At 35.2% G+C, this 12,862-nt stretch overlaps 1 long non-coding RNA gene across 1 annotated transcript in view; it reads right to left on the reverse strand.

Moving 5' to 3' along the window:
• LOC118352797 (uncharacterized) overlaps positions 1 to 12,862 on the reverse strand; it is a 56,691-nt gene that overhangs the window by 12,867 nt on the left and 30,962 nt on the right. The gene's annotated exons all lie outside the window — the stretch shown is intronic.

Genomic DNA, 12,862 nt, shown 5'->3' on the forward strand with positions numbered 1-12,862 from the left:
TTGGGCTCCACGCTTAGGACAGACTCTGGTTATGATTCTTCTTTCCGTCTTCCTCTGCCTCTCCCACTGCTCATGTTCAATAAATAAATAAATAAATAAATTTTAGAATTAGTTTGTGACAAAAAAATCATGGTGAGGGTTTTTTATTGGGATTGCATTGAATTTATTATTTACTTAGAGTATTTTGATGTCTTTATAATATAAAATCTTTTAACCCATGAACACATTTATATTTAGATTTTTTTAGTACAGTTGATACCAATTGTTACCTTAATTTCAGATGTACAACATAGTGATTCAACTTCTTTATACATTATGCTGTGCTCACCGTTAAGTGTAGCTACCATCTGTCACTATAGAACACTATTACAGTATCATTGACTGTATTCCCATGACTATATTGTGCTTTCTATTCCCATGATTTACTTATTCATTCCATAACTGGAAGTCCGTATCTCCCACTCCCGTTATTCATTTTGGCCGTTACCTCAACCCTTTTCTTCTGGCAACTATTAGTTTATTTTCTATACTTACAGGTCTGATTCTGCTTTTTGTTTGTTTATTCATTTGTCTTGTTTTTTAGATCCCACAAATGAGTGAAATCATATGATATTTTCCTTTCTCAGTTTGACTTATTTCACTTAGCATATAATACCCTCTAGGTTAATCCATGTTGTCGAAAATGGCATGATATCATCCTTTTTTATAGCTGTGGAATATATTTGTGTGTGTGTGTGTACATCACATTTTCCTTATCCATTTGTGCATTGATGGACACTTGGGCTGCTTCTATATCTTAGCTACTGTAAATAATGCTGCAGTAAGTTTAGGGGTGCATATATCTTTTTGTATTAGAGTTTTCATTTTATTTGGGTAAATACTCAGTAATGGAATTATTGGATCATATGGTATTTTTGTTTTTAATTTTTGAGGAACCTTCATGTTGCTTTCCACAGTGGCTGTATCAATTTACATTCCCACCAGTGATACATGAAATTTCTTTTTTTTACATCCTTGCCAATACTTGTTATTTCTTGTCTTTTTGATTTTGGCCATTCTGACTGATGTGGGGTGATATCTGATTGTGATTTTGATTTGCATTTCCCTGATGATTACTCATGTTGAGTATCTTTTCATTTGTTTCTAGCTATTTGTATGTCTTCTGCGGGAAAATGTCTATTTGGATCCTCTGTCCATTTTTTAGTCAGATTGGTAGTTTTCTTGGTGTTGAGTTGTATACATTCTTTATATTTTAGATATTAATCCCTTATCAGATATATCATTTGCAAATACTTTCTCCTGTTCATTAGAATGCATTTTTTTTGTTGTTGATGGTGCCCCCAATGTGCAAAAGCTTTTTACTTTGATATAGTCCCAGTAGTTAATTTTTGCTTTTGTTTCCCTTGCCTTAGGAGACATATCTAGAAAAATGTCACTGTGGCCAATGTCAGAGAAATTACTGCCCTGTGTTCTCTTCTAGGATTTTTATGGCTTCGGGTTTCACATTTAGGTCTTTAATCCATTTTGCATTTATTCTTGTGTGTGGTGTTGGAAATTGGTCCACTTTCATTCTTTTGCATGTAGCTGTCCAGTTTTCCCAGCAACATTTATTGAAGAGACTGACTTTCCCCATTGTACATTCTTGCCCCCTTTGTTGTAGGTTAATTGACCATATAAGAGTGGTCTCTTTTGTGTTCCAATGATTTATGTGTCCATTTTTGTGCCAGTATCATACTGTTTTGATTACTACTACAGCTTTGTAGTATATCTTGAAATTTCGAATTATGATACTTCCAGCTTTGTTATTTCTCTTAATTAATTTAGATTCCCTTTGATTTCTTTTATCAGTGTTTTGTGTTTCCAGCATGCATATCCTGCACATATTTTGCTAAATTTACAAGTACATATTTCATTGTTTAGTGCTATTGTAAGTAATATTGCTTTTTAAACCTCAATTTCTAATTGTATATTGCTAGTATATTGAAAAATAATTGCATTTTATATATTGACCGTATAATATGTGACTTTGTTACTCTGATAATTCTAGGACTTCTCCACCTAAATCTTTTTTTAGATTCCCTAAGGACTTTCTAAGTAGATAATCATGTTTATAAATAGCAATAGTTTTATTTTTTCCATTCTAATCTATATGCCTATAACTTTTCCTTCCTTATTGATATGATGTTGAGTAGGAGCAAGTGGACGTTCTTACTTGTCCCTAGTTTGGTGGAAAACATTTAGTCTTTTACCATTAATTATGATATTTACTACAAGTGGTTTAGAAACATGCTATTTATTAGGTTTGTTTTTTTTTTTAACTAGGAATGGATGTGGAATTTGTAAAATGCTTTTTCTGCATCTTTTGAAAAAAAGCTTACAGTTTTTCTTTTTTTAGCCTGTTTATATGATGAATTGAGTTGATTGATTTTTGAATGTTGAACCAGCCTTGCCTTTCCAGGATACAACCACTTGGTTTTTAACATATTTTTTATGTGTTTCTGTATTTAATTTGTTGTATGTGGTTGATAATTTTTGTGTCTATATTCATGAGGGATGTTGGTCTGCAGTCTTTTCTTGTAATGTCTTTGTCTGCTTTTAGTATTGATGTAATGCTGGCCCCACAAAATGAGATGGCAAGTGATCTATTTTCATATTTTTGGGAAGATATTTATATAATTGGTATTATTTCTCCCTTAAATGTTTGGAAGAACTCACCATTGAAACCATGTGGGCCTGGATTTATCTTTGTTAAAATGTCAGAATAATATTAAAACATGTAATTGAGTACCTGTTATGTATCTGAAATACTGGTTACTTCCTCACACATTTTCTCAATTTCTGTAATATTTATTATCTCTCTGATAAGTTTTGACTTAAGTTAGCATGAGATATTTTATTCAAATGAGGCACTACTTTATTAGTGTTCTTGATATTTCAATGAGGATGCTGAAATCTTCTGGTAGAAAAGTTAGTTGAGATAAACTTGTGACCTTAGATTAAGTCATAAGACTCTGTTGAGCCTGAATTTTCTTCTCTAAAAAATGGATATAATGCATCATAAAATGTTACATCACATAAAGTATTCTGAATTTATAACTAATTTATAAATGACCTAATTGGCTAAATTTTAATGAACTATAAACATTTTTCACCAAATTAAAAAAATATCAGAGCACTTGGGTTAAGAATCTGCCTTCAGCTCAGGTCATGATCCCAGGGTCCTGGGATCGAGTTCCAAGTTGGGCTCCCTGCTCAGCAGAGTCTACTTCTTCTTCTGCCTCTCCCCAACCCACTCGTGCTCTCTCTCTCTCTTTCTCAGATAAATAAGTAAAATCTTAAAAAAATATCAAATGTTGGGGCATCTGGGTGGCTTAGTTGGTTGAACATCTGCCTTTGGCTCAGGGTGTGATCCCAGGGTCCTAGGGTCAAGTCCCACATCGGTCTCCCTGCAGGGAGCCTGCTTCTCTCTCTGACTGTGTCTCTGCCTCTCTCTCTGTGTCTCTCATGAATAAATAAATAAAATCTTAAATATATATATATATATATATATATATATATATATACACACACATTTGGTATATATATATATATATACCAAATGTTTAAGTTATGTAACTATGAGAGAAGCAACTAGTGTTCATGAAAAATTGTGTTTGTGTTCCGGGTACATAGTAAAATTTTATTTCTCAGCCTCCCTTGGAGGTATTTGTAGCTTTGTGACTGAATTTGAGCCAGTGTAATGTGAGAGGAAGTATTGCATACCATTTCCATTCCTGGTTTTATTACCCTTCAGGCTACCCCGCAGGGAGACAATCAGTGGTGACCTTGAAGATACAGAGCTGCTGTGAGCCTGGGTCTCTGAATTATTACATGGATGAGAGTGTCCTGCCAATACATTCGCCTTTCCAGTAATGGTGTGTGAAAAACAAAATAATCTAAATTGTTTGGTTCATTTGGGGATACATTTTTTAACAACAGCTAGTTCGTATAATTTGATAGGATGAGAGTTCTCCTTTAATAGTACTATTATTTTCTTATTAGGAAAAATCAGTGTTCACATTTGAGCAATCCCCAATGGAATGGAAGTATCCTATTTCAGAGAGGACAGAATTTATGATAAAAACCTATGAATCCAAGATAAAAAAGAAAAATAATTTCTAAGAGTTGTTAATTAGGTGAAAAATTCAAGGAGAGGATATCTGTGATTGTGTTTGGTTGTTTGTTTAGGGATAGGCTTGGTAATCCCAAGTAATGGTCCAGAACCCTATTCTAGGGCATTCCAAATAGCAATGAAATTTATGTAGCTGGACACTTTACTCACACCTATAACTATGTCAGACACAGTGTGTAAGCAATGTTGATACAGGAATTGCTAAGTGTCTACCTGAGAAGCTAAAGGATTTATATATACTTTAAAGCAATAAGAGCTATCAGGTATTTATATGGCTCACTAATAATTTCCATAATTTTCCTTTAATGCTGAAAAATATTTGCACACATTTAAACAGAGTTCAATAGTACTTAAGAAATAATCAACAATTAAAATGCAAAGAGATAATAGATTCATGTGCTTTTGGTGTGATGGAAGATTGTTTAGATTTCAAGGTTTATTTTGTCCTGCCAACAGTGTTATTAATCATCGTTCCTCATTTCCTTTCACTGCTGGGATTTGACAAGGATTTTATTTCACCTTGAAAAACTGCACATAGTGGAGAGTTTCTTCACTTTATTCCTGCAGTCTTAACATACCCTACTGAGTAAAGGTAAATTGCTTTTTATTCTGTATTCTGTTATGTTTTTGAAAAATGGTTTTCAAATCACAGATTTGATTCCTCTCTTGGTACTGAAAGATCATAAACAAATACATTTTTATGTTATTTTTCTTTAGTAAGCTTTATGATTTTATCCTCAGCAACTGGACTAATTCAATAAGCAGCAGACCATAAGGCAGTAAATGGATACACTATTAATTTTTATTGCTAAAGTTTCTTTTATGTACTATTTGATCTAAGGATGTTATTCACATTTTTATGGTGATACTGGCAGACTTTAAAAATCTGACTCTATAATTCTTATTGATAAAGGCTGGATATGTTTAACTCTGTGGCCCAAGGAATGGCAACAATTCATATCTCACCAACCAGTTCATTAAATGAAAATCTTGAATGAGAACAGGAAAGCAAAACAAGTAGATAGTAGTTTAGTTGCCCAATCAATAGAACACAATTAGGAAGGCTTACCTACTGTACTAATATCAGGTCACTACAAGAACTTGGTGAATGATTTATTCTTGTCTTTGTTCACCCTCAAAATGTGAGTATAGGCCTGAATTGCCTCAAGAATAGCTTCTTTTTTTCCTCTAAGATTTCGTTTATTTATTCATGAAAGACACAGAGAAAGAGAGAGGGAGAGACACAGGCAGAGGAAGAAGCAGGCTTCACACAGGGAGCCCGATGCGGAGTTCGATCCCGGGACTCCAAGATCATGCCCTGGGTGGAAGGCAGGCGCTAAACCGCTGAGCCACTCAGGGGTCCCAAGAATAGCTTCTTAAAATTGCTTTGATTCTATGGTTGCACAGAATTGGAGCTGAAGCAGTTGACCATTAAAACAGAATGGTGAAATTAAAAAAAAAAGCATAAAAGGTAAATAAGGATGTGCCTCCTTTCCAGATGGACTGGCATTCTGCAGGGCCTCATCTACAAAATGATTTTGTTGCTGATTTTGAGGTTGTGCTAATTGATAAGTCCAGCAGTATCTCCCAGCTTAGGCTCACACTGATTAAATCAATGCTCTCAATTTATATTCCTTCATCTCTGAAAATCATGTGTGTCCTATGGAGAAATGGAAGTGATGGATACAATATAAAACACTGGGGTGGTAATGATAGTACAGGTGTTTAAAATGACTGTATTACATCAATTTTACCAATATTTATCGAGGACTTCGTGGAACTACAAATAAACACAGTCTGTGCCCACCAGGATCTTAACCAGAGAAATAAGATCTAGTCATAAAAGATGCATAAAACTTACTTAATAATTACACAAAAGCTGTTTTGAATCTGTTCAGTACTATATGCTAAATGACTGGTGTGGGTGTTTAAAGGTTAAGCAGCTCATTCTATGCTGCTGGGGTCTGGTCTGGGAAGTTTTATGGGCATTCAGTTTACTTTTCGAAGGTTGTTTTGTGTTAAGCAGTATCAGAACAGAAAAGATTATTATCTTTACATCCATAAGGCAGACAATAAATACCAAAGGCACTCAAAGAGGAAGACATGATTCAAGACTGGAGTGGTCTGAAAACTCTTTACGGAGGACATGAGATATGAGTTGAGTATCTCCTAAAATCTAGAGCAAACATACTACTTAATGATGAAGTGTTAGAAACTTTTCTTTAAAATGAGGCATGAAATAAGTATAGCCATTATGATAGTTTCTATTTAACAATTGTCCTTGTAAACATATTAAGATTAAAAGCAATAAAGGAATGTATGTTTGAAACAACATAGAAAACAGCCAGGGTGCTGGACACACATCTCTAATAGACATTTTTCCAAATAGTTTTCATTAGATATAGTTTACATACCATGGAAATCAACCTTATTTAAAGTGTACAATGCAATTAATTTTTATACTAATTTTAGTATATTTACAACTGGATGACTATCATCATGATCTAATTTTAGGACTTTTTCATCAATCAAAAAATTAACCCTGTTCCATTACAAAAAAGAAACCCTGGGGATTCCTGGGTGGCTCAGCGGTTGAGCGTCTGCCTTCAGCTCAGGGTGTGATCCTGGAGACCTAGGATCGAGTCCCACGTTGGGCTCCCTGCATGGAGCCTGCTTCTCCCTCTACCTCTCTCTCTGTGTCTCTCATGAATAAATAAATAAAAACCTTAAAAAAAAATAAGCCCTGTGCCCTTATCTCACACATCCCAAAAAAGAACATATTTCTAGATCTAAAATTTGCCTGTTATGGATGTTTCATATAAATGGAATAATACAATATGTTGTCTTTGACTGACTTCTTCCACTGAGGATGTTTTGAGCTTCAACCATTTGTAGTATATAAAGATCAACACTTCTTGACTTTTCACTTTTTATTACCAAATAATATTTTACTATATACATAAGCCAAATTTTATTATCTTATAATAAGTAGATGGGTTGTTAACATGTTTGGGCTGTTATGAATAATGCCACTCTCAGCATTTGCGTGTAAGTTCTTGTGTGTGTGTTTTGCCTTTATTTCTCTTAGTTAGGAGGAAGTGCTTGGCCCTGTGGTGCTTCGTGTTTAGCCATTTGAGGAACTGCCAAACTGTTTTCAAGCCTGCCAGCAGTGTGTGAAATTTCTCATCTCTCTATATCCTTACCGAAAACTTTTATCTTTTTGATCAGAGTCCGTGTAGCAGGTATGAAGTGAGGTCTCCTGGTTTTTATTTGCATATCTCTGATAGCTAATGACGATGGCACATATTTTCATGCACTTATTAGCTATTGTATATGATCTGTGGACAAATGTCTGTTCTAATCCTTTGCCTATTTTTAATTGGTATATTTATCTTTTCCTTGTTGACTTGTAAAGGTTTTTCATGTATTCTGAATGCAAGTCCTTTATCAGATACATGATTTGCAAATATTATCTCCCATCTGTGGATTGTTTTTCACTTTCTTGATGTGTTCCTTGAACAAAGTTTTTAATTTTGGTGAAATCCAGTTTATCTACCTTTTTCTTTGTTGTGTTTTTGAGTCATCTTAAAATCCACCACCTAGTCCGAAGATATAATTACTCTTGTATTTTCTTCTAAAAGTTTAAATGTTTTAGCTCTCACATTTATTTTATTTTCACATTTATTTTATTTTGAGTTATTTTTGTATATGATATGAGTAAGATATCCAAATTCTCTCTCTCTCTGTCTCTCTCTCTCTCTGTCTCCGCCCCTCTCTTTTTGTATGTGGATATCTAGTTGTTCCAACATCATTTGATCATTTGTTTAAAAGATGATTCTTTCCCATTGGATAGTCTTGGCACTCTCGTCAAAAATTTGTTGGTCATAAGTGTGACAGTTTGTTTCTGGACCTAAAATCTTGTCTATTGATCTGTAGTTTTTATGGCAGTAGCACAGTGGCTTGATAACTATAGCTTTCTAGTAAATTGTGAAATCTGGATGTGTGAGTCCTTCAACTGCATTATTTTTTCTAGGTTATTTTGGCTATTCTGGGTCCCTTGGATTCCCATATGAACTTTAAGATCAATTTGTTGATTTCTGCAAAAATGTCAATAGCTGGCATTTTGTTAGCAATTGTGTTGAATCTGAAGATCAAATTTGGGAGCATTGCCATTTAATAATATTAAGTCTTCTGATCCTTAAACATGAATGTTTGGGAAGGACGGATAGAACTTGGATGTGAAGACTGGGGTGTGTGTGTGTGTGAAAACTCTAAAGGGCATGATGGATCTGGGGTAGGGAGAAGGGCTGGTTAGGGGTCTGCATTGATACTCTAACCTAGACTCTGAAAATATTAAGGAAGTCTTGGTCTTTGTATTCTCTCTCTTGTCCTTTATTTATTCCTGAAATAGAGAATGCTCCTTATAACTAAGAACCTGTTCACATGCTGTTCTCTCTGCCTTGCATAACTTCTTTTTATCCTCAGTTTCACCACCCTTTCAGGCAAACTCCTAATCTTTCATTTCTTAACTTAATGTTGCTTCCTTAGGGACACTTTTCTTGATACCATGTGCTATGGTAGTTCCCTCAATAACAGGCCTTAGGATGTTTTCATTCATAGCACATACTCACAGTACTTAAACTTATATAGTGTATAATGTGTGTACCAACTTCTAGACATAAGTTCCATGGCAGTTGGCATGGTGTCTGTTTTATTTATAGGTGTTTCCTTAACACCTGGTGTAGTGCCTGGAACATAATAAACATTTAATAGATGGATGAATATATGAACAAGTAAATAGACCAATGAATAAGTGGCAGTATCTCCATGAAGTCAGAAATTTTCCCAATTTTATCTTTTTAATCTTTGGAAGCCCAATAATATGAGTAGCCATTTTAGGTTTTGTGTGCAATGCAGGGTGCTATTCCTGAGTTTGGAATTTGAGGAGCAGACCAATTACTGCTCTTTTTAAAGATACATTTCTGTGGTAGGTGGAATAATGCCCCCCCCCCAAAGATATCCATGTCCTGATCCCCAGCCTGTGAATATTGTACCTGACATTGCAGGTGTGATTCAGGTTATTGACCTTGAGATAGGGAGATTATACTAGATTATCCATGTGTGCCCAATCTTATCACACATGCCTTTAAAGTCAGAGAATTTTTCCTGGCTGTGTAAGAGAGAGATGGCCAAGTGAGAAGAATTTGATACCCCACTGCTGGTTCAGAGGTGTTGTGCTTTATGTGCAGGCACTGGGGAGAGATCGCTAGGACCTAAGTGTGACCCAGATGTTGACAGCCAGGACACCAAGTCTTCAGTCCTACATTCATCTAGAACTGAATTCTGCCCACACTCGAATAAGCAGGAAATGGAATCTCCCGTAGAGCTGACGGAAAGGAAGCAGCCATGTGAACACCTTGATTTTAGCCCTGTAAGATCCGTGTCAGTCTTCCCAGCTACAGAACTGTTAGCTAATAAAGTCATGTTGCTTTAAGCCACTATATCTGCGGGTAGTGGAACATAGATCATGAATACAAATTCATTTCTGAGCTCTAATGGAGTCTTCAAAATTGAAGACTTTCCTTTTAATCTGGGGATAATGTTCTTTACTGTCGTTAGGGAATACTCAATGTTTTCTTTTGGCTTATTCATTTGTGTATGTTTTTTTGCAGTCTCATACTACTGATGGAAGAGTTTGCAAAAAGTTCTACTACATTCTTGAAGAATTCTTCTCATGACATACTGAAATAATTTTCAAAAAATATTTAATTAAAAAAAAAGTTTAGGGGATCCCTGGGTGGCTCAGCGGTTTAGCGCCTGCCTTTGGCCCAGGGCGCAATCCTGGAGTCCTGGGATCGAGTCCCGTGTGGGGCTCCCGGCATGGAGCCTGCTTCTTCCTCTGCCTGTGTCTTCTGCCTCTCTCTCTCTCTCTCTCTCTCTCTCTCTCTCTATCATGAATGAATAAATAAATAAATCTTTTAAAAAAGTTTAATTTGGGGTGTCCGGTAGCTCAGTTGGTTAAGCATCTGCCTTTGGCTCAGGTCTTGATCTCAGGGTTCTGGGATCCAACCCCACATCTGACTCCCTGCTCAGTGGGGAGCCTGCTTCTCCCTCTCCTTCTACTCCTTCCCCCTCATGCACTTGAGCTGTCTCTCTCTCTCTCTCTCAAACAAATAAATAAAAATCTTTAAAAAATGTTTAAGATGTCGTATACAATGTATTTCCTGGTTGTCAGTTGTTTTTCCTTTAGTTTTGCATATGTTCTGCACATTTGAACAATTAATTTGCAACTTTAACAAAAGAAAAATGCAAATTTTGTGATGAAGTTGCATAAATTAGAGCAGGAGCTCAAATAATAATTATAAACTTGGTATGCATACAACTATAATGTACTCTTTTGAGAAAACATCTTAGGGGCACCTGGGGTGGGTGGCTCAGTCAGTTAAGGGTCTGCCTTTGGCTTGGGTCATGATCCGAGCAGTATGAGCAGTAATTGGGCTCCCTGCTCATCAAGGAGCCTGCTTTTCCCTCTCCCTCTGCCTGCCACTCCTCCTGCTTGTGCTCTCTCTTTCTCTGTCAAATAAATAAAATCTATTTTTTAAAAAAGGGAGAAAAGACATCCTACAGCTGAAGATGAGTTTAACCTCAACCCATGAAAGGAGGACACTGATGCCAGAAGATGTAAAAAGTGACTTGCATGGGTTTATCTGGTTTGCTACAGTAGACCCAGAACTAGAATTCCAGTATTACATTTGTCAGTTGAAGTCAGAACCCACAAAGTATTTCATTCTTTAAAAAGGAGAGTAGAGGGAAAAAATGGGTAGGGGGCACATGGGTGGCTCAGTTGGTTAAACACTGGACTCGATCTCAGCTCAGGTGTTGATTTCAGGGTCGTGGTTTTGAGCCCCACATTGGGCTCTGCTGGGTATGGAGCCTACTTCAAACAAAATTTTTTTAATTAAAAAAAAAAAACAAAAGGAGCGTAGAGATTTACAATGACATAGGTGGAGCTAGCGTGAATTATGCTAAGTAAATAAGTCTGTCAAAGACAAATACCATATGATTTCACTCATGTGTAATTTAAGAAATAAAACAGATGAGCAAAGGGGAAAGGTAAAAAAAGGAGGCAAATCATAAGAGACTCTTTTTTTTTTTTTCATAAGAGACTCTTAACTGTAGAGAACAAACTGAGAGTTGCTGGAGGGGAGGTGGGCAGAAAGATGGGCAAGATGGTTGATGGGCATTAAGGAGGGCACTTGTGATGAGCACTGGATGTTATATGTAAGTGATGAATCACTAAATTCTACTCCTGAAACTAATATTACACCATATATTAACTAACTAGAATTTAAATAGAAACTTGAAATACTAAAAAAAAAGAGGGTAGAGGATATATAGATATCTCATTTATAAATATTATATTATATGTAACTATGTATGTACCTACATACATAAAATTTTAGGTTTAACTAGATCCCTCAGTAATTTATTTTTTTAAAGATTTTATTTATTTATTCATGAGAGACACAGAGAAAAAGAGAGGCAGAGATGCAGGAAGAGGGAGAAGCAGGCTCCAGGCAGGGAGCCCGATGCGGAACTTGATCCTGGGACTCCAGGATCACACCCTGGGCGAAAGAAAGGCAGGCACTAAACTGCTGAGCCACCCAGGGATCCCCAAACTCAGTAGTTTAATGAAAGGGAAATATATTAAGCTCTTAGGTTTATGGGGTCCAGTTTAATTCTAAATTATAATGTATGAAGTAATATACAGTATATATTTGTGGTTCAAAGTTCAGTTTCTTTAATAAGGGCATATAACTTTAATAAATGTTATTGTTAGGGTAAGTGGTAGATAAAATGTGTATTCATTATATTTTTTTCACATCTGTGTATGTTTGAAAATTTCCATAATTAAAAAAAGGAACATGCTGTAGTTCACAAGGTTAAACTGTCAGAGGCAAAGCAAATTTTGTGGAGTTTGAATTTTGAAATTATCAAAAGGATATTAAACTTTGTTTGATGTTATCATGTCATGTTCTTTGACATCCTTTTAAAAAAATTTTTCTTGTGGGTGTGTGCTCTGCATGTCATTCAGTCAAAGGCATAGTGTCAAGAGATCTTTTCTATAAAAACAGTAAAACTCTGGGCACTTAAATCAAGTGATGGAGAAGGAACGTGGAATGAATTAAAACAAGGAAAACCTAGGGTAAAAATCAATTCATTATATAAAATATATGCAGGTCTAGATATTTGCGGATTTAGATAGGTATGTTATTTAAATTCTGTTCTTTATTTTAAATAACTTTCCCTTTTGTGTTTCCTTAAAAAAAACTGTGACAACCTTGAGAAAATTGACAAATTTTATTTTTTCACTTAAAAAGTTTTTAATATTTATTAAAATTATAAATTTAAGGAGAGTTAAATTACACTTTTGCAAATTTAAGGAAAATTAATGGAATTATAGAAGAGTACATTGCAATTTAATGGTGTCACCATTAACGGTCTTTTTTTTTTCTTCAAGTAGATGTATCTATTTGATTTTGTATCTACTGTAGCAGATTGTGGTGCAGGTATAATTTTTTTATATATTGCTAACAATTGAATGGAGAGAACCAACTCAAACTGGTCTGTCTCTTGGTACTTCTTTAATATTGTATTGTAGCTCATTGCACTATTAGAGTCAAGAAGAAT

Source organism: Canis lupus, chromosome 29 (genome assembly GCF_003254725.2).
Source record: "Canis lupus dingo isolate Sandy chromosome 29, ASM325472v2, whole genome shotgun sequence".
Lineage (NCBI taxonomy): Eukaryota > Metazoa > Chordata > Mammalia > Carnivora > Canidae > Canis > Canis lupus.